Source organism: Labeo rohita, unplaced genomic scaffold, assembly GCF_022985175.1.
Source record: "Labeo rohita strain BAU-BD-2019 unplaced genomic scaffold, IGBB_LRoh.1.0 scaffold_67, whole genome shotgun sequence".
Taxonomy (NCBI): Eukaryota; Metazoa; Chordata; class Actinopteri; order Cypriniformes; family Cyprinidae; genus Labeo; species Labeo rohita.
In genome coordinates, this window is record NW_026129601.1 from 84,708 (window position 1) to 104,812 (window position 20,105).

The following is a 20,105-nucleotide window of genomic DNA, read 5'->3' on the forward strand; positions in this document are numbered from 1 at the left end:
TCATGGACCTCCTGGAGGTGTAGCTTCCAGAGAACTTAAATGGTCACATGAGTGATCCCCCTCTCTCTTCTGCAAAATCTTCCGATTGCTGCCCGTGTGGAGGAACCCACGGGGAGCCTGAGCCGGCACGGGGCCTGCCCGGCAGGCCCAACAGGCCCCAACATGTAGAGCTGTGGCTGTCGACCACAAAGAGCCAGACACTTTCACTCAACCCTGGAATTCATCCTCATGAAATGTCCTTGAACAGACATTTCTCTCTTCCACGTTTTTTTTTAGCTTTCTTCACTTGTCTCACATGAGTTCTTTCAGAACCTAAGAGGATGAGGAGGATGAGGCAGAACTCGTCGCGACTCTAAGCTGCACCAGGCCTTGCGGCCTTGTCTTTCCATTCCCCAAAGACCACAGGACTTCAGCTGGGTCCCTCTGAGCTCTTGGCTCTTCTTCAATTTTCACATGGGAAGAAACTCCCAGTCACCATCGAGTCAGAACATCTTTGGAGTTCGTCACTCTTCGGACCCGGAAGAACGTGATCGTAATTCCAAAATCACCACTGCTCCATACCATCAAGACTTTCACCTGAGACTGCATTTGGACACTTGTTCAACGACCAAGGCAATGCAAGTATCGTACATTTAACTAAACAAAACAGAGGTTTACTGTAAGCTGTAGACAGCACTGATGGTTTCACTCAGGTGGTTAACTGACTCTTTTCATAGCTACATTCTTTTGTCTCTCTAACTGCTTCTCACTTGGTCTTCTCCCATGTATGAGTGATTTTATGTTTGTTTGTTTAGATTAGTTATGTGTTAGTCCTTCGTTAATAAAACTCTTGTGCACAAATTACATGAGTTTTAATTCTGATTCTGCCTTGCAAATTAATGTCCCTTTACGATTCCGATTCGAGCTACATGCTCTAAAGCAATAGTACTTTAAGAAAGTTATTTTCTGTGGCCAGGAAAATATCATTTCTTAGAGTTGATATAAAAATTATACTGAATGTTCGTTGGATGAACAGATTAGTTGATGGAAATTGAATTCTGCTACAGTTACTACTGGCAACTGATATAAATAATTGTAATTAATCATAATTAATTGTAATTATTTATATACATTTATATACAGATTATCGCTCATGCCCCGCCTTCCAGTCTAGACGCTTTGAGTTGCGTCATCATGCACGAGCACCTGTTCCTGAATCACGGGCTCAATTATCTGCCGTCTCTTTCCCTGTTGTGGCTGAGCCGATGCAACTGGGAGGTCTTCATATTTCTGCTGCGGAGCCCCAGCGCTGCATTCTGGAGTGACTCTGCATGTACTGTGGCGCTCAGGGGCATTTCGCCACACGGTGCCCAGTAAAAGGGAGGGATTGTCAGTAGACCGGGGAGTACTGGCGAGCACAACATTCTCCCTGTCTCACAAGACTCGTAACTCACTCACTGCCCTTCTGCGCTGTGGCTGTGCCACCCACTCTTGTGCGACTCTCAATGACTCTGGGGGAGAGGGGAATCTTATGGATGAGGACTGGGCTCTCCATCACGGCATTCCTCTTCTGGTATTAGATGATCCCTCTACTACCTACGCCCTGGATGGGCACATCCTCTACAAGATTTCTCGAGCCACCTTTCTGGTGAGTCTCACTGTTTCTGGTAATCATCAAGAGACAATTTCCTTTTTTATTTTTCATTCCCCCCTTACACCTATCATTTTGGGGCACACTTGGTTAACTCAGCATAACCCTCAAATTAACTGGGCAGAGGGGACCATAATGTCTTGGAGCTTATCATGTCATGTTAAATGTCTTATCTTTGCCGTGCCTGTTGTGTCTTCTGCTTCTGTGTTTAGGAAGAGCCTAGTGCCCAGGAAGTACAATTTGCGAACGGTGTTCCGTCGTTCTCAGGCCACCTCTCTCCCTCCCCATCGACCTTATGATTGCAGTATTTATCTCATTCCAGGTGGCATTCCTCCTTGCGATAAACTATATTTTTTATCCGCTCCCGAACCCAAAGTTTTTCAGAGATACCTTGCTGATTCGCTAGCCGACGGTACTATTGTTCCCTCCACCTCTCCCGCCTGTGCAGGGTTTTTTTTTTTTTTCGTAAAGAAGATGGTTCTTTGCGTCCCTGCATAGATTATTGTGGGCTGAATGTAATACGATTAGATTAAGATTAGATTAGGCCACTTTGAGTAACAGGTTCTTCTGTTCGGGCTTGTCAACGCCCCCGCTGTCTTTCAAGAGCTTGTGAACGACGTCCTGAGGGACATGCTGAATATTTTCATTTTTGTTTACCTGGACAACATTCTCATTTTTTCATCCTCTCCCCAGGAACACGTCCAACTTGTACATTGTGTGCTTCAATGCCTGTTGGAGAATCGTCTTTTTGTAAAGGGCAAGAAGTGCATCTTCCACGCTAGTTCTGTAACATTTTTGGGTTCGGTCGTGTCCGCCGATGGCATCAGTATGGATCTGGCTAAAGTGCAAGCCATTATTGATTTGCTGGACCCTGATTCTCACATAGCTCTCCAAAGGTTTTTGGGTTTCGCAAATTTTTATCGTCGCTTTATTCGTAATTTTAGTCAAGTGGCCACCCCCCGACTGCTCTCACTTCGACCAAGTTCTGTTTCACGTGGTCGGAGACTGCACAAGAGGTTTTCGACTGTGTTCAAGAAATTATTTACTTCTGCTCCTATTCTTATCACTCCTGACACTTCAAGACAATTCATAGTGAAGGTTGATGCGTCAAATGTTGGTGTGGGAGCAGTCACACCAAGATGACCGTGTTCACCCTTGCGCATTTTTCTCTCACTGTCTCTCGCCAGCAAAACATAACTATGATGTGGGCAACCGCAAACTGTTTGCCATTCGGTTGGCACTAGGCAAGTGGTGCCATTGGTTACAGGGGGCGGCAATCCCATTCATGGTCTGGACAGATCATCGAAATTTAGCCTTTATCCATTCAGCTAAGAGATTAAATGCTAGGCAGGTGCATTGGGCTCTGTTCTTTGGCCGTTTCGACTTTACCATTTCCCTATAGACCAGGCTCGAAGAACACAAAGCCTGACGCGCTCTCTCATCAGTTCGATTTGTCAGAGGACGGCCCTTCCACAGAGAACATTTTGCCCAATGGTCTGTTTCGCTGGAGTCACACCTCCAGACTCGCTGCGCACCCTGGTATTAGGGGTAACCTAGCCTCTGTCCGCCAACGTTTTTGGTGGTCAGCTTTGGTCAGGGACGTACACTGTTTCGTCGCCTCATGTCCTGTCTGTACCCAGTCTAAGTCTAGCAACGCCCCTCCCGCCAGTCAGCTTTGTCCCCTTCCCATCGCATCTCATCCATGGTTGCATATCGCTTTGGAGTTTGTTACTGTATTACCTCCCTCTGCAGATAATTCAGTAATTTTATCCCCCTTTCGAAGCTCCCTTCCACTAGAGAGACTGCACAAACCGTGTTTGATCACGTATTTAAGACTCACGGGCTACCCTCTCCGACAGAGGACCTCAATTTGTCTCTCAATTTTGGAGGTAATTCTGTCTACGGATTGGGGTAACAGCCAGTCTGTCGTCAGGGTTTCACCCACAGACTAATGGGCAAGCCGAACACGTCAATCAGATCCTCGGGTGTTTACTCTGTACCCTAGCTGCTTGCAATCCCACTTCCTGGTGTGAGCAGCTTGGTTGGGTCGAATACGCCTATAACTTGCTAGCATCATCTTTTGCCGGTTTATCTCCATTTAATGGTTTTCTAGGTTACCAGCCACCCCTATTCTCTTTCCAGGAGTCGGAATGTTCCATCCCTAACGTACCTGGAAGATGGTGCGTTCTGCATTGTGTAAGACAAGAGAACGCACCTGTTGAGCCGTTAATTGTCGCCCAAATCGTTGCCGCTCTAAAGCCCTTAGTTACATTTGTGGCCAGAGAGTGTGGCTTTCCACATTTGTAATCTACACCTTCAATCCCAGTCTTGAAAGTTAGCGCCTAAACTTATTGGCCCTTTTTTGATTGTCAAGGTTCTCAGTCCAGTGGCGGTGCGTCTTAGACTACCACACTTTTTACAACATGTGTACCCGGTTTTCCATGTCTTGTGTATCAAACCCGTTATCTGCCTGCCCTCCCGTCCTTGTCGAGGGTTCTCTTGTCTTTAGGGTCAAGAAGCTGCTGGCCGTTCGCCCTTGGGGAAGGGGTTTCCAGTACCTGGTCGATTGGGAGGGGTACCGCCCGGAGGAGAGATGCTGGATTCCAGCCTGGGACATTCCTATCAGGATCAAGTCAAATCTGATCGTGTCTTGTCTAAATTGTGTCTTGTCAAGCTATTTACCAGGGTTTTGTCTAGCCTCCCAGTTACCTGCCGCTTGCTGTTCTCTCTCCTCCAGACACTGATATGTGGACCAGACTGTACCGCCTAGGTTGTCGCCCCTCGCCCTTGCAGCCTGAGACTGCTCTCCCTCCAAGTTTATTCCTATATTTCTGTATTTCCTGAGTTAACCTCCAGTTCTGTAAACACTCTTTTTGGCCAGTGAACGGCAGACTACCTACGTTTTTAAAGACTAATAAATACCTTTGTTTGACCAACCTTTGCTTTTGGGTCCTTTTGTCGTGACATGCATGTCTGCACTATCACTGTATGTCTGTACTTTCTTCTGCACTTGTGTGTCTAAACATAATTGGTAATCAAACTCTTTTTGACTTACGACCTTACAAATGAAAAGCTCTTAAGGACCTTTAAAGATATATGCTTTTGATATATAACTTAAAAAAAAACCCATACATAATAAGTTTTTTTTTCTATAAAATAAAAAGCTTTAACGAGTTACTCAAAGTACCTGCATTCTGAAATTAAATCTTCGTCTGTAGTTGTTTGAGTGTCATCCTTGATGGATCTGAACAGTTTAGGCTTCTCTGCTTGCTCTAGATGAAAGTACAGAACAATCACAAAAACTACAGTAATTAAACAGCCTTATGTTGTTATAAATCTTTCTATTAAACATATGAAGATATGATGTATTGTAAAGAAGAAATTCTGTCCATATAAAATGGTAAAACACCAACTCTGTACTTTCGCATACACTTTCATTTTTGACAAGAGTGGCACAACATTCAACTTGATCTCAAGCCAAATTCACACAGAATTTTTTTTGTGCGTGCCTGTTACTAAATATATGGTAATCTGTAGAACAACTATATAATCAATAGCAATTCATAACCCACAGTCCATATATTCAGAGATTTAAACTCCAGATGATATCAGTTACAGTTTTTCTGAAATGCTAAAACACATTTTTTGAAACCATCACTCATTCTCTCAAAACTTTAAACACAAATCCAAATGTTGTAACAAACAATTGCTTCAAAACCATTTCACCTGTACTTAAAATCAAACAAAGCTTTTTAAATCATACACATTTTAGTCAATTCTACAATACTATACGCACTACAGATCATTCATTAGACACTACGTCAAAAAATGGAGATATATAGTAATTATTTTGCAATAAAAAAAGCTACATAAATATACACACACTCAAAAGATACACTGATTCACAATAAATAAATAAAAAAAATCACACCTAAGTTTGGTGAATATACCTAAAAAATAAAAATACACACACACACACACACACACACACACACACACACGTTTGTTTTTGTGAATTGTGGGGACTTTCCATAGACTTCTATAGATTTTATACTGACCAAACAATATTGTCTATCCCCTAACCCAACCCTAACCCTAAACCTAGCCCTCACAGAAAACATGTTTGCATCGTTACACTTTCAGATAAACATCATTTACTATTTTTAATAATTTTATTAACATTGTGACCGCAGGCCGAAAAATTTCAGGTTTTACTATCCTTGTGGGGACATTTGGTCCCCACTATGTAGCAAAAACAAGTACACACACACACGCACACACACACACACACACACACACACACATATATATATATATATATATATATGTGCGTGTCACACCCCTGTGTACTGTTTTGCTGTTTTTTCCCTCATGTGTCTTTATTTGGTCTTTCCTGTTCCGTTTCTTATTATGACATCATTGTTTAATCACTTAAACCTGTCCTTGTCTCATTAACCTGGTTGTATAAATTTGATTCAGTTCTTTGTTTCTTGACGGTTCTTAATGTTTGTTTTCTTTGTGTTAGCGTGTGGAATTTTTGAGCGTGTTACATCTGGTGAGTTGGAGCGACTCGATTATTAACGCGTGTTTTCAGATGGGGCTAAAAGATGACCAGCTGTTTTGTTCCGTGACTCCTGAAGATTGCCGCAGACCCGTAGCGGAATTCATTAACTATATCCTTGCTCTCTGTCATTTCAACTTCTATGTTGATGTGGAGGATTCTAATCTTCCCCCTATCCAAAAACACGCGGACGCTCCAGCTCACCATCAGCCAGCGTCTTCCACCTGCTGCTTCAATGAGCTCACTCCCTCCGGTCCTCCCTCGCTCCCCCAGTTCTCCAGAGCTCTTCCCTCATCCTCAGCCCAGAACCCGCGGACTCCCCCATGCTCAAATCAGCCTGCCACCGCTTCGCGCTCAAGTCAGCCTGCAGTCGCCACGCGCTCTGGGCCGCAGGCTTCTCATATGGCAAGCCACATATGCCATAAGACCATTATGGACCATTATGGAAGATTATGGATTACTCTCTCCTTCGTCTCCGCTGGTCCCGTCCAGCCCTCCCACATCTCCACTGGTCCCGTCCAGTCCTCCAGAGCCAGAGCACTGTCCAGAGCGCCCTCCTGTGCCAGCGCCTCCTGACCCAGCACCTCCTAAGCCCGTTCCTCCTGTACCCTCCCAGGCAGACAATACCCTTATTTCCCCCTAAGAAAATTTTTTTTGGGTGGGGGGGCTACCCATATGAACTGTGTGCTCCGCCATGGCCGCCCGGACTGTGTACTCGGCCATGGCTCCCCGAGCTCCCTGATCCACCATGGCCATCTGGACTGTGTACTTGGCCATGGCTTCCCGAGCTCCTTGACCTGCCATGGTATCCTGGACTATATGCTCCGCCGTGGCTTCCTGAGTTCCCTGACCCGCCATGGCTCCCTGATCCGCCCTGGAGGAGTTCCTCCTCCCCATCCGGTGTCTACCCTGCACGAGCCTCCAGGGCGAATAATGTCACACCCCTGTGGACTGTTTCATTGGTTTTTCCCTCATGTGTCTTTCCTGTTCCGTTTCTTATTATGATGTCATTGTTAAATCACTTACACCTGTCCTTGTCTCATTAGCCTGGTTATTTAAGTTTGATTCAGTTCTTCGTTTCTTGTCCGTTCTTAATGTTTGTTTTCTTTGTGTTAGCGTGTGGTTTCCCTGCTGTTCCTGTTCGTTCCTGTTCCCTTGTTTGGATTATATTAATAAAAAAGCGTGTTCATGACTTCCTCGTCCCTACTTCTCCTTCCCGCACACAACACCTGACAGCGTGCGTGTCTGTGTGTGTGCGTATACATATGTGTACATTTATATCTATCTAGCTATCTATATATTTATATATACATCTCTATATGTCTGTCTGTCTATTCCTTTTATATATATATATATATATATATATATATATATATACCAAACTTACGTGTGAATATATATATATGTATATATATGTATATATATACACACACATACACCATCAGGGCTCTACGCTTACTTTTCTTTTAAGGAGCACTTCTGCTTCTAACTTAAAAAAATTATGAGCACAGTCAAAATTTTAGGAGCACCTTCTAATCAATAATCAAAAAATCTGATCAAAAATTAGCCTTCCCATTATGATGTGATATTTGACTCCTTAAAGTGAATTAGAGAGGAATTTTGTTTTTACATTTGTAATGACTTTTTTTTTTTAACTTTTTTAACTAATAAAAGTATTTCATCTTTTATGTAATTTTTAAAAAATATATTTGATAAGCTTTTTTAAATTTCTAATTAAAACAACAAAATAAGAATAAGTTCCCAATCAAATGAAATCAGTATTAACAAAATAAATTTGTACTACAGAGGTGGCACAGAAGAACACAAAAGTGGCTTGTAGGTGTATTTGCATATTTTTAATGAGGCTCAGAGGTGGCATTCGTGCAAACGAATTCATAAATTCATGTTAAGATTAATGTTTTAAGTAAAAAATTTTGAATATAGAAATATTAAATGAGAAAGCAAATGAGAAAGAAATGGTAACTGAAAAGAAGATACTTTAAAAATTAAACTAAAACTGCCAGCAGGTGGCCGTTTTAATTACTGAATCTTATCATTCATCTGATTCCTTCGAACGGCTGATTAATTCAGGAATAAAGCAAGTGACTGTCTTTATGAATGGGTAATTGATTTATTGACTCACTAGATCCATTTAAAAACGCACGTTCATTCATAAAGGAAACACTGCTGTGTTTGACTAGAGATGCGCAGTAGCTCAGTTGTGTTTGTTTCATCGAAATAGAACAAAATCAGGCAATAGTGTTATAGTCAGACAATGTTAGTCACTTAATATTAACTTCTTGTTTATTTAACTGTTGTATTAAATCAGTACCTCATTTACAAACTCCCTTAAAAATCATTAAAAGCTGTCACTCATCTTAGTTCACAAAGATCTTCACTTAGATCTCACAAAGTTCCATTATAATCAACGAAGCTCTCTACACTGCACAGTGAATCTCTTATTTACACTCTCTCTACATTTTGTTCATTAAAGGATTCGTAAGATATGTCTGTGATACATTACTCAATGTTGAAAACTGGGGTGTATTCAAAGTGTTGCGTTTACTGTTTACAATGTGTAAAATGGTGTGCTGTGATTGGCTGAGCGGATGTATCGCATTTTGCAGAGAAGGGAGACTGGCGGTTGTCGCGGTTTAGAAAAATAGGGAGAAAACATGACAGAATAACATGGCGGATATCACATTTTGCGTAAAATTAAAAACTGCCTTTTCAATACCGACCAGAAACAATACTGATTTTGGCAGGAACTCAATTTTGTAAAAAATGGTGCTTATTGCATTTTGGAACCAAACTCTTCATATATGTGTGTGAGTATGAATCAGAGGTCGCGTTAACTAAAAATTCTCAGTCATTGAAGGAATTCTTTTATCAGTGACGGAAAAATCTGAAGGCCGTCCGTCAGTTTGACAGATTGCACTGAAGGTGATCTACTGTAGATTTTAGCTGCAATCCCACCCCTGTCCAGTTGCTGGCGAGTGCGTTCCAGTCTGGCAGCAGAGCGTGGGATCCAGAACGAAAATGAAACTGTCACGAATGTTTTCATATGCATTTGATTACGCGGTACATAGAGTACATAGAAGCTACAACGATCTATCATGCCACATTAAAGGGGTCATCGGATGTTAAGTTTACTTTTTTATGTTGTTTGAACATTCATGTGTGTTGGCAGTGTATGAAGTAGATCAGTGAATGATAAAGATCCATGCAGTGGTTTTTAATTAATCTGTAAAAATAACATCCCCTTTTTCAGATCGAGACATTCTCAGATGCCTGTTGACATGGCGTCACACAGACAGAGGCCACTCCCACGATAGTTGATTGACATGAGCGTCTTACCTCAGATCAGCTGTAATAGTCCGACCTCCCCATTGTTTCCATGCGGAGCAGGGATGTAAGTTAGACAATAATATCTCTGATTGAGTGATTGAAGTGTTGTGGTGCTGTATGTAATAATGAACATAGTGGTTGTCATTTACTCCCGACATCTGAGCCGCTGAAGATGTAGTGGATTACGTTTGTTTGTAAAGGGAATGCTAGTGTTGGGTTCGAGTCCACCTAAGACGAGTCCGAGTCTTTAACCAATTGAGTCCAAGACAAGTCCGAGTCCAAAATGGGCCGAGTCGGCCTCAAGTCCGAGTCCCAAAGGGCCGAGTCCGAGTCGAGTCCGAGTCCAAGGAAACACTAATCTTAACATTGTTTTAACCCAGGGGTGGCAAAACTTGGTTCTGGATGGCTGGTGTCCTACAGAGTTTAGCTCCAGCCCCAACTGCACACACCTGAAACAGCTAATCAAGCTCTTACTAGGTATACTAGAAACCCCCTGGCAGGTGTGTTGAGGCAAGTTGGAGCTAAACCAAGGACCAGGACTGAGTTTGGGCACCCCTGTTTTTAACCTTTACAACTAGAAAAACGCAAGGTCAGTTGAAATGTAAGAAAAGCAAACCTCTAGTGGATCTTGCCATTTTGATTTTTGATTTCACAGCATCTCATAATTAGTGTCCATGCTCTGCTTAGCAAACTTAAAGTCATGCAACAGAAGTTATGGCTGACTTATGTCTTGTGACATATTTCAGAGTGAAACAAGTTTTAGAATGTGATAAATTATAGGGCGGGACTTGACTTTATTCACTGATATAGTAAATGTATAAATTCAAGGGTGGGGGTAAAGGAGTAGGTATCTTGGTGAATGGGACCTTAAGAGCAGAAAATGCACCTCTTTTATTTCTGATTGTGGCTGTGTGTGTTTTGGGTTTTATGACTTTTTTTCTTGGATGAAAATGAGGCTGTGAGGGATAAACCTAGTCTTTACAATGACACGCTGTGTATAAAGCCCTACATATACTTTCCATAAGTCACAGCAAACTCACACCTGATTTATTTTTGAATGCATTTATAGTTACATTAATTACAATAAATTACATTATATAAAGAAAAATTGATGATGTGCCATTGAATTATTAGAAAATCATGCACATCCAAGGTGGTTTTGGACCCATTAAAACTATTGCTGCAAAGATGTTGGAAAAAATATTTTTCTTTGAAGCTAGAAACTGCCACCATGTTAAAAAATAATAATAATTTCAATACAGAAAAAAATGAATCAACTAATGTAAAATATTCTCAAGCTTACTGAAAGCAAGTAAACACTCCAATTAGGCCTATTACATAAAAACAAAAGGATAAATAATATATTAATCAAAAATATAAATGAAATTATATTTTTTAAAAAATAGATTTTTTAGGCAGGTCTATCTAAAGGCTATCACAGAAATAGTCATTTCTTGAAGTAATAAATGTTAAAATAAAACAATGCAAAAGTGATTCAGTCAGGAAAAGGGAGTGATTTTCTCTTTTTCTTTTGTTGTTTGATTAATATTTATGGTGCGGTCGGCGGCTACAGGTTTACGCTGCTGTCGCTTTAAGATCTGACGCACATATCAAATATTTTGAGGCATCAGTGTTTCTCCCAGCTGTTCAGGTTTACTTAAGACAAAACCGAATTTATTTACATGAATAGTCTCTAAGACGAGCATATGTGTAGCAATAACAGACCCTTTTAGAAGCGAAAGAGAACTTGACATTCGCACACTGATTGAGAGGCGCATTTTGTGAGCGCGCTTTGACTGTGTGCGCACATAAACCCGTAGGCTTTCAAGTAGCCTGCTGGACAAGACTTAAAACAAATGCAAATACTGAATATCACTTTTGTGATAATGTATCAACTATTTGTAATTGTAATGCATTGAGAAACTGTACATTTCCGTCAACTGTCTCTGGACTCGGATGGACTCGGGATATTTTCCGAGTCCGAAAGGCTTGAGTCCGAGTCAAGTCCGAGTAAAAATGCATCCGAGTCCGTGACAAGTCTGAGTCGCCTAAAAATTGTACTCGAGACCGGACTCGAGTCTGAGTACGAGTCCGAGTACCCTAACTCTAGGGAATGCACCTCCCGATCTACATATATCCATCTATGTTCGCACAAATCATTCGTGATCCAGCTTCACTTACAGCAGAAGTGAGTATAAGGTTTTTTTTTTAATGAATCTTTGCGATTGCCTTTCCTAATAATGTGCTAGTTAGCAAGTTTAGCAGCTAAACGCGGCTAAATGCAGCTAAAGCAAACAGGCTCGTCACTCCACAGAGAGAAGAGAGGGGTGGGGCGAGCAGAGCTCATTTGCATTTAAAGCAGCCTTGACCAGAATGAGATGATTTTTGCAGAGCTGATTTTGGCAAGGTAAAAAGGGTGTTGTTTTACACTACCATTGAGAATTTTTAATCAAAGTATAGACTTTTCATTAAGACCCTGAAGAATCATATCAACTTGTGGAAAATGGGCATCCGATGACCCCTTTAAAGAGTGCCAAAATGGTATTTATTGCTTAAGTTTCCTAATAAAATGGACAGAATTTGAAATCTGACACTTTGTTTCATATCAAAAGTAACACAAAGCCTAGCCTATTGCTATTTATTGGTAGGAAGGCGCACTAAGCACTGTTCATTCATCAGCTGAAAACAGCATAGACCAAAAGATTGATTGTGATTTAAAATCGATACTGGTTCATTAATATGAGGATCTATTTAAATCGAAAAATTATTAATATTATTATTATTTTATTTTATTTTTACCCAGCGTATTTTGTTGTTTTTAAACACTATGGTTGTCCTGTAGGTTCATAATTAAAAGTGAAAATGTGAACAAAAATAAAAGCAATTAAATGTGTTGTTCTAATTCAAATATGAAAATTAAAATGACGGGTAAAAATAGATTATGACGGAATTTTTACGACCCTGTCCGTCAAAATGACGGACAATGTTAAAGTCTAGCGCGACCTCTGGTGTGTGTATATATGTATATGTATATATACATATATACACACACACACACACATATATATATATATATACACACACATACACACACACACATATACATCACGTCAGAGCTAGAGACTTGATCTACATCAGCAAGAAACCTTCTGGTGTGGCAGATTCAGCCTTGACAAGACCGTACATCTATGTCACCGCAGGCTAACATGGTAATCTTCTTCCACCCTAACATGGTAATCTTGCTGATCTACACAAGAATATATTGAAATGACAGTGTATAAAATATAATGTAACTCTTTGTTCTACCTCTATTGTTCCATGCACAAGAACAAGGTCTATCACAGTAGCTCTAATTTCACCCTGAAAAGAGTGTTCTTTGTATGTTTATATATATATATATATATATATATATATAGGATCTATGGGATATTTTCAAGAGAAAGATGAGAAACAGTCAATCCAACAATATACAGACGATCTGAAGGCTCAGTAGTGCCTCAGTAGTGCCTCAGCAGTGCCACAGGCTGATCGCTTACATGTCACACTTCACTGATGCTGTAATTTGTGCTAGGAGCAAGGAATTTACTGTAATATGTACTGCTGACCAAGTATTGAGTACATAAATGAACATACTTTCAAGAACTTGAACTTTTCTGTTTTGCAAATCTGTTTTATTTTTATAGATCTTAGGAAATATTCTAATATTTTAAGATACTGGATTTTTGACTTTCATGAGCTGTAAGCTCTAATCATCAAAATTAATACAAAAAAACTTTAGAAATGTTTTACATGTAATGAATCTAGAATATATGAAAGTTTCAGTTTTTGAAATAAGTTACAAAAATGAAGTTTTTCCACAACATTCTAATTTTTGTAGATGCACCTGTATGTATATATATATATATACACACACACACACACACACATGCAAAAACACGCAGACTATATACACTCATACATATGTGTGTGTATTTTTCCTTTTTTGTATATTCACCACACTTGGGTGTAATTTCTTTTGAGTGTGTGTATGTTTATGTATCGTTTTTATTGTAAAAATAATTACTGTATACAGTAAACATTCTTGTTATTTATTTATTTATTTATTTTTTTTGCAACTACATGCGCTGGACATGTGTTCTCCAATTTTTGATGTAGTGTCTAATGAATGATCTGTAGTGTGTATAGTATTGACTAATGTGTATGAGAGGATGATTAAATCTCTTGAGAAATTTAATGTCTTCTTTTATTTGCGGTCAATTTCAATTAAAGTAATGTGACTGCAATGTGTAGTTGTTGTGTTTCTGTTCATTTTTGTTTGTTTTTCCTTACTCAGCTATATAATCTCAAATGTCTTGTTGTGCATTTATCTCACCTCTGCTGTTTCTGCTGAACATGCTGATATTCTGTTTCTCTTTTCTTTTTCTTTAGTCTTCAGATGATCATCTTCCCTGACTCTGATATCCGTTCATTTATGTAGGAGATTACAGGGATTTTACGTCAGTAACACAGTTTTCCTTTCTATATCATGAGAAAAAATATGTATTTTAAAATTCATAAAGACAGTTTGACCTTAATTCTGCTGTCCATTATTTTCTATCATGTTAATGGCAAAAATCTCTTTACAGCAGTACTTCCAGCATTTAAAATATGAAGATAATATTTATACTTTCTAACATTCAACACAGCTGACACTTTTGTGGTTTGAAGACAATCGTGGTAAGCAAACCTTAGTGAAACTAAGTGATGTTATTACATCTTATTCAGTTATTAAATACACTGATTAAATTAAACTCTTTATTTAATGTTGTTTCTTATATTCTTGTTTTAATACAACAAAGTTACATAAAAGGGTCTTTTTCAGATTACCTGTAAAGTTTCCTGCATGTCGAATCATTGTTCCTCTTCATGAGAGCAGCAAGAATCAGTGATTTCACAGAGGTCAAAGATTTCTTTTTTTTTCTGTACCCAGGCAGATTCAGGTCATAGTACAAACTAACAGAAACTACTGTACAACAGAGACTGAAAAATTAGTGGAGAGATTTCAGCGATATTCAAAGTTATATAATATATTACGGTTTTTTATAAAATAATTTCATTTCCACTAATTCAGCTACATTTTTTGCCTTTAGGATATTTATTTTTATAACAGTATTCAAATTACATGACAGCAGCAGACAAACTGCTGTGAGTGAAAAAGTGAGTAATATAGTAAATGATTCAACAAAAGGAAACCTTATCATACCACTGTAAACTTTGCATACCAGAGACATAAGAAACAGCTTGTGCTCTTTGCCCTTTGATGTATGTTTTGCATCTTTGGAGAAAGCAAGTGTCGCGCTGTCCAAGTCTTGTTCAGGAAGCCAGGGGGGTGTTTCATTAAACACGTTCACCAAAAAAGCCAGGCTTATTTCATTTAGTCTGAATTATTGTCACTTGATTTGGCTCAAAATAATTCAGACTAACTGAAATAAGCCTGGCTTATTTGGTAAACTTGTTTTATGAGTCACCCCCCAGGTTGCATACTACACTGTGTCTTGTTGATGCTACAAGGAATGCGATACCCACTATATAATACTGACAAAAAGCCTGCTCAGTAGATCATGGAGATGCTGCAAAATTGGGTAACACTTTAGAATACTGTTTCATCGTTAATTAATAACTACACAGGAACAAATAACTAATGCACTATTAACATTCTATTAACTACTACTGTGTAACTACTGTGTAGTAACACTTGAGTCATTACGATCCAAAACCTTACATATACCTCAATAGCTTTTTTACCTCAATAGCAATAGATTTCAGTCATTACTAGAGAGTTATCATGATCTTCACTTCAGAATACGGATCCAAAAAAATAGTAATTCCTTCTGAAATATTTGGTATTACCTGAGTCACAGTGGGTTACCATGATCTTTACTTTAGAATTAATCATATTATATTTTGCATTATTCACATTAATTATGAACCTGTATATAGTAGTTCTTAGTAGTTCTTTGGATGATATGAAAAAATAGTAGTTACTTATTAGATAATAGTGAACTACCATTTTCAACTGAGCACTTAATGATTTGTTAATCAGAATTTCTTGTTAGTCAATAGTAGTTACTAGAATGTTAATAGTGCATTAGTCTTTTGTTCCTGTGTAATTATTCACTAATGACAGAACTCTATTATAAAGTGTTTCCCAAAATTGTCCAGAGTCAAAGCACATCATGAAAAACTACACAGTGTTTCTGCTTTCCAAGTCAGTATACCAAACATATTTAGCCTGATAGCCTCATAGTTTAAGTCATTCTGATATGGGATATGGGACCACTATGCTACACAGGAAAAAAAAAAGTACTAATATATATATATATATATATATATATATACAGGGGTTGGACAATGAAACTGAAACACTGGCCAATATAGTGTTGGAGGTTTCATGGCTATATTTATGCAGCCTGGCGGCCAGTCTTTACTGATCGCACATTCCACCAATAAGAGCAGAGTGTGAAGGTTGACTTTGTGCACCCAATAGCTCAAACATTGTACCCTGAAGGTGGTGCCGTGTATTAGGATGATAATGCACCAATACACACAGCAAGACTGGTGACAAGAGTGATTTGATGAACATGAAAGTAAAGTTAAACATCTCCCATGGCCTGCACAGTCACCAGATCTGAATATTATTGAGCCACTTTGGGGTGTTTTGGAGGAGCGAGTCAGGAAATGTTTTCATACACCAACATCACATAGTGACCTGGCCACTGTTCTGCGAAAGGAATGGCTCAAAATCCTTCTGGCTACTGTGCAGGACTTGTATTTGTCATTCCCAAGATGAAATAATGCTGTATTGGCTGCAAAAGGAGGCCAAACGGCATACTAATTGTGGTCTAAACCCAGGTGTTTCACTGTCCAACCCCTGTATATATATATATATATATATATATACACATACATATGAAGAGTTCAGATGCAAAACCCTCTAAAAGCCACTTCAGTCAAAAATGAAATAATGATACTGAGTGAATGCTCTTGACACATAGTATACGCCCATCAAATACTTTTACTTCAAACTTGCTAAATCCCAGCCTCAGCCCAAACAGAAGTACCAGTACTTAGGACTTAGGTAGAAATCTATACATAGGAGCATGATAAAATGCTTATTTTAAGGAAAAACATCAGGTGGGCTTACAGGCTTTTGCATCTGAACTTTTTAAATATAAATATATAAAAATACACTTAAAATTCAAGTAGTATGTTTATAGTACATTCTTATTTTCAACATACTTATTTGAAGTGCATTAAGTAAGCATTTCCCAAATTTCTTCCTAAAGCACAACACTGCACATTTTGTATGTCTTCCACGGCTGGTTTAGTTCATGAGCGTATTTTTACTGTAGGGAAATTTACAATTAAGACCCAAGACCAGATATGATGAATGATTACCAGGAGTCAGAGATGCAGTCAATTGAAGAAATATTTACTAAAGAGAATAGCTTGCAGTTTCATCAGCAGAAGTCAGCTTCAACACTTGCGAGAAGTTTGTAGGCCGCTCTGCATACATACTCAATACAGCAATAACCATACTAACATAGGTCACTAACAACGTCAGGTTAAAGGATTCTAGAAAATCTCCACATGTGGAAATATAGTTCAAATCATATTTCTGAATATTATTTAGGTGACAGCTGAAGTCCAGTTTTGGGCTAAAATTGTATCACAGAAGGCATATATCAGCTCTTCCTGTCTGGAGATGTCAGTTCCATCTTTGGAGCAGTTGTGATCCACCTAGTTCTGAAGAAACTGGACACACACATACAGAACATGAAGCCTCTTCAAGGCTGAACAGCTCAAACGCTCCCTCTTATCAAGTACATTCCCAAAACATCCAGGTAACGATTTCAGTTTCTCAAATAGAAAAAGGAGAAGTTAGACAATATACAGCTTATTCTTTACTGCCCAGCAATATAAAGAACCAAAGAAATATGATATGACATAGGCATACAAGAATAAATCCCAACCATTCCCCTAAGCCATATAGCACATATTTCACAACTTCCATGACTACTACTTCACAGACTGCAATCTCTCATTATAAACAACACCCAGAGCACAATTAGGTAAAACAAACAAATTTTTTTCTCTTCAAAGACTTGAGTGAAATAGAATGTCCCATGGAGCACATTGTTGATCTTTAGGACCTTAGACAGAGCTGTCTTTACATGTCTTATACAGCTATGATTGCTCTTGGCTACTTTGGCTATGAGAAAATTAAATTAGCTGAGCTAAAGGAGTAAACACCTTTACTGCATTCCTGACATGGGTCAGACCCTCAGTCACCTCTCAGGCACCAAATACAGACATTGCTTGTAACATAAACACCAGAATAAATATGCTGGTTTTAGAAAAACTATGATTACATTTTCATTACATTCTAGAAGAGGAGGGGAAAGGAAATCAACCCCTTCACAGAAACTGCAAAAATAATTCTGAAGATATCTTAATCCTCTCCTCCATACATATCTGTCAGCTTCTTCAAGAAAAAAAATAAAAATACAAGAACTAGAGACCAAAGAAATAAAATCACTCCACACCAGAATATAACATCTTACTAACATTTTCTACTAAACACAGATTTATGGGATTATTTTTGTGCCAATAAGAATGAACGTAACTTTGTAAAACTGAACGTAACTTTCCAAGAAACGATCAAAAATATGCCACTGCAAAAGAAGAAAAACACAATGAAAATGAAAAAATGAACTCAGTCGCACGAATTTAACATGCTCTTTAAATATGCTTCATTCTTTGTTAATGATTTTCAAAGAATCGTTTTCGCGAATCATGGATTCTGAATGCGTTGCCACAGCTTTCGCTTACGCTTCGCAAATTTTCGTTTGCTATTTTGGCACAAACCTCTCGTGGGGGCGGGCTTAACAGCGATCTACTCTGATTGGCTAATGAGCTTTTGATGGACAGTTGCTCTCTGACCTGGAATCACAGACGGTGACGTCAGTGGCGCGCATATTGCGGTGTGCAATACGTCGTGCTTTGTTTATATTAAGTATTAATGTTATTAGTATTTCACCTACGGTCGTCTCTTAGTTTCTAAAGATGAGCTCCCAGGAGAGACACGGAGCGGCATCATCTTCCACCTCAGCTTGTCCCTCAGGGCAGCTTGAAGTAAGTTCGTGTTGCTAAAGTAACGTTAATCAATAACATCGATAAAAGTTTTATTCATGTACAGTGTGCAACAGTTCTGATAGTTTCTATAAACAAAGCACGACGTATTGCACACCACAACAACTTTCCAATATGTGCGCCACTGACGTCACCGTCTGTGCTTCCAGGTCAGAGAGCAACTGTCCATCAAAAGCTCATTAGCCAATCAGAGTAGATCGCTGTTAAGCCCGCCCCCACGAGAGGTTTGTGCCAAAACAGCAAACAAAAATTTGCGAAGCGTAAGCAAAGGCTGTGGCAACGCATTCATAATCCATGATTCGCGAAAACGATTCTTTGAAAATCATTAACAAAGAATGAAGCATATTTAAAGAGCATGTTAATTTCGTGCGACTGAGTTCATTTTTTCATTTTCATTGTGTTTTTCTTCTTTTGCAGTGGCATATTTTTGATCGTTTCTTGGAAAGTTACGTTCAGTTTTACAAAGTTACGTTCATTCTTATTGGCACAAAAATAATCCCATACAGATTCACATCTCAACTACACTAAATCAACACTCTCCAGCGACTGTAGACTACTTAAAGGGGTCATCGGATGCTAAGTTCACTTTTTCATGTTTGAACATTAATGTGTGTTGGCAGTGTATGTACAAATTGACCCTATAATGATAAAAATCCATGCAGTTGTTTTTAATTAATCTGTAAAAACAATATCCCCTTTTTCAAATCGAGCCATTCTCAGGTGCCTGTCGTTGTGGCGTCACACCCACAGAGGCCGCTCCCACAATAGTTAATTAACATGAGTGTTTTACCTCAGATCAGCTGGCAGAGTCCGTCCTCTTTGTTTTGATACCGGAGCAGAGATGTACGTTAGACAAGAATATCTCTGATTGAGTGACTGAGGTGTTGTGTTGCTAGATGTAATAATGAACATAGTGGTCGTCATTTACTCCTGACATCTGAGCCGCTGAAGATGCAGTAGATTACGTTTGTTTGTGAAGAGAATGCGCCTCCCAATCTACATATATCTGTCTATGTTCGCGCAAATCATTCATAATCCAGGTTATGAAAATATGTTACTTCGTGATGTATGGCCGTAACAGAAAAAGATTTGAATTCCTGACGACTTGTTCAGGTAAATGTGAACCGACTCTTTTTTTTTTTGATAGACAATACCTTAGTTTATCGTGCACTGTCGGCTTCACAACTTTGCTTATATTCACATACAGCTACATGACACACTACATGAAAGATCATATTGTCAATCCCATGGCAAAAACAGAACAAATAGGAACATAATTAGCATAGCTGCTGTTCAAACTAAGAAAAGAAAGATTTGTTAAACCAGAGCTAAAAGATTAATAATGAGCATTTGATCAGATATAACTGCAGGAAA

General features: G+C 39.0%; 1 protein-coding gene across 1 annotated transcript in view; it reads left to right on the forward strand.

Annotated features, from left to right (window-relative positions):
* The window catches only part of LOC127161561 (uncharacterized), a 168,771-nt gene that overhangs the window by 51,631 nt on the left and 97,035 nt on the right, over positions 1-20,105 (forward strand). The window lies entirely within an intron of this gene.